Consider the following 2,949-nt stretch of genomic DNA (forward strand, 5'->3'; position numbering starts at 1 on the left):
TCTTGGAAATAAATGTAGGCATGATTATTACTTTTACTGCCATCACTGTTATTAATAATAAAGAAGATTTTTACACAAATGAAAGTAAGGAGGCACCAGCTATGCTGACCTGTATGAAACCTTTTGTAATTTAAGGAAAAAAAGACAAGAAGAGACAACATTTAGAGTATTACATATTTTTTGTGTGTATATGAAATTGGGGTCAAGTAACTATATTTGTAGGTAACTTTTATTTTTATAGAATGATGTAGTTAATCATATCCATAGTAAAGGAGGAAAATTATAATTTTGTATAATTTGGCAACTGAAAAGTATGAAAAGGAAAGCCTTGGTAGGGAACTTAAAAAACAATCCTGAAAGGTCTGCTTTTATCAAGATACATGTGGGGAAGCTTTATTATAAATCAACTGATCAGACTATGACTCATTTCAGGGATGTTACTGGAAATGGCTGTTTGGATTTTACCATCACTGCAGGTAATGCTTGAACTTTTCACTGACCGTAAAGATGTTTCAAAAACAGTGACATAAGCTGCACTCAGTGGAGTCCAACTGCTGCAACAAATGTATTTTAAGTGTTTAGTCCATGAAAGATGTGATGTTAATCTGACTTTTATTTCTGTTCTAAGTGCAGAAATGAAGAAACCATCATTTTGGCCAACATAAATTAGTCACTACCAATGAGGCAAGAAAGTAGTGGAGTATAAAGAGTGAGCAGTCAGTCCATTTCAGTGGGAAGGTTAAGAGAAGTTGTGGCGCTTCCTGCTGGTGGAGGCGGAATGAGCAGTATTCACATGTGCATTCATCTCGGTTGTTTCTAGCCTGGCAGGAATCCCGGACTGGCACAGCTGATCTGCACAGGGACTGTGCTCCCAAGGGGCATGTGTGTTTTAGCTCTAAGTGCCATATGAGGGACAGAGAAGGAGTAAGAGCCACAGGAGACATGAATAGGCTTCAGGTTCAGGTAGAAAAGAAAGAGGAGGAAATAAAATGTAAAGGCAGACCATTCAGCCCAGACTCCTCTTCAGTGAAAAAATTCCTTTCATTGTGTCCTGGAAAAAAGTATAGTCAATAGTATAGCCCAGTGGGGTCCATTCTGTGGATTGGCTGCATCAGAATCTCCTAGGGAGCTTTAGAAATACATCTCCCAGAGGTTCTAATTTAGTATTGTGAGGGAGGACTTGGGATTCTGTACTTCAGAAAATCTCTCCAAGTGTTTCTTATAGCTCATTCTTATTTGGGAACCTGTGCTCTGAACTCCACTTAAGCACCACTGAGCTCATTACTATTCTGTTCCTGGTTAGCTGATATGGTTTTAAGTTTTCTTATATCAAACCAAAATCTGCAACTTCAGAACATCCACCCATTTTTGTGTTCTCTCTGGGAATTTTGGAGTAGTTCAAACGTCTTAGATCAAGTTAGAAAGTTTGAATTTGTATTGGAACTAGTCATTAAGATTTTATGATCTTAACCAGCAACAATATAGTCTGGAAGTAGAGAATGTGGATTATGAAGAGACCCAGATTTGGGGACTGGAATGATGGGAAATGAACTCAATATGGAATTTTAGATGCTAGAGAGGATAAAGTTGGGATGATCATTTGTTGCTGGGGAGACAATTGAGGCCTTTGGAGCAGGTGTGGACTGGTATATAGGGAGCTGCTGAAGGACTCAGAGGTCAAAGAGCAAGTGAGGTGGGGACATTCAGTCTGCACTTATGGTTAACTAGCCTTCCACTGATTTCCCAGGCCTGGGTGTAGTAGGTTCTTAAATGGTGGTTTTCTTTTATTTTTTTTGACTGACTGATGATGGCAAAGGCAGATTGAGTAGATATGTGGGAAGGGAGAAAGGAGAAAGTGAGGAGATTGTATCAGAAAAGGAGAACTGTCTAGAGTTCTTGGAGGTGAGCAGTGCTTACTGATGAGAAAATCCAAATTGTGGCTACAGTGTCGTGGAGCAGTTGAGAGATTCTGTGGTCACCCACATGGATACTTCTGTTGTTGAGAATGAGGGCCCAGCACTGTGGAGGGAGAGTGACTGTGACACAGATGCCGAAGTGTTTGAGCAAAGTGTGTGAAGGTGACAAGGATGTCACCTTCATGTGACATAGATGTGGGAAAGAGGATGGAGAGAGCATGGAGTGCAAGGTCCATGTTTGTAGCTGAGTGTGGGTAAGTCCAGTGTCCACTCAGGACCCCTGTACCCTTTGGGGTTAATAACTCCCATCTCCTCTACAGACTTGTTGGAAGCTCATGTGAGACACAGTGATCGTGTATGTAAAAGCCACTTTGAAAAGATAGGTAAGCTCTAAGGGCTACCCAAGTTTTGAGATCTTGCAGCACCACTTCTCTGGGTATTGCAACGTATCAGTGTTATCAGATGTCATAAAGTGTGTATGTGTGGTAAAGCTACAATTTCACCTGAAAGAAAATATCTAAAACCAGGACTATAGCACAAGCAGCCAAACAAACGTTAAGCAAAATGACTTTAATCTCTGGAATTAATAGGTCAAGGTTGAGGAAGATGATTCTAATATTTCTTTTCTTTCATTTAGCACATGTTGGCATTGTTTGAAAGATACAGAAAGCTACATGTTGAACCCTCACATGAATCTGGGGCTGCATTACTGGAAACATACTTTCCACAACTTAATTTTCTGTAATATCAGTTACTCAGGTAAAAATATGATGCCACTAAATTGTCCTTTAATACTGTTATTTCATTTTCACATTTATTATAATTAGTTACTGTTTTGTAACTCTAATTTATAAGTTTGAACAATAGGGAAATTTTCTCTAATGAATCATGGCTCCTCTTTGACTTTGGACTATTTAAAACTCAGCACCCCATCTAGGGGGAAGATGTAGTTACAGAGATTTCTTACACTGGTTTTACTTTCTGCATTATTGTTTCTGCTGCAGAGTACAATCTCAAAATCTCACATATATCA

General features: G+C 39.2%; 1 long non-coding RNA gene across 1 annotated transcript; it reads left to right on the forward strand.

The window, feature by feature from the left end:
* Nucleotides 1–451: 451 nt before the first annotated feature.
* On the forward strand, nucleotides 452–2,644 carry LOC130684236 (uncharacterized). Its single transcript, XR_008998425.1, has 3 exons — nucleotides 452–476; nucleotides 2,237–2,299; nucleotides 2,554–2,644. It is a non-coding gene; the product is annotated as an uncharacterized LOC130684236 (long non-coding RNA).
* The last annotated feature ends 305 nt before the right edge of the window (nucleotides 2,645–2,949 follow it).

Source organism: Manis pentadactyla, chromosome 6 (assembly GCF_030020395.1).
Source record: "Manis pentadactyla isolate mManPen7 chromosome 6, mManPen7.hap1, whole genome shotgun sequence".
In the NCBI taxonomy this organism is placed as follows: Eukaryota; Metazoa; Chordata; class Mammalia; order Pholidota; family Manidae; genus Manis; species Manis pentadactyla.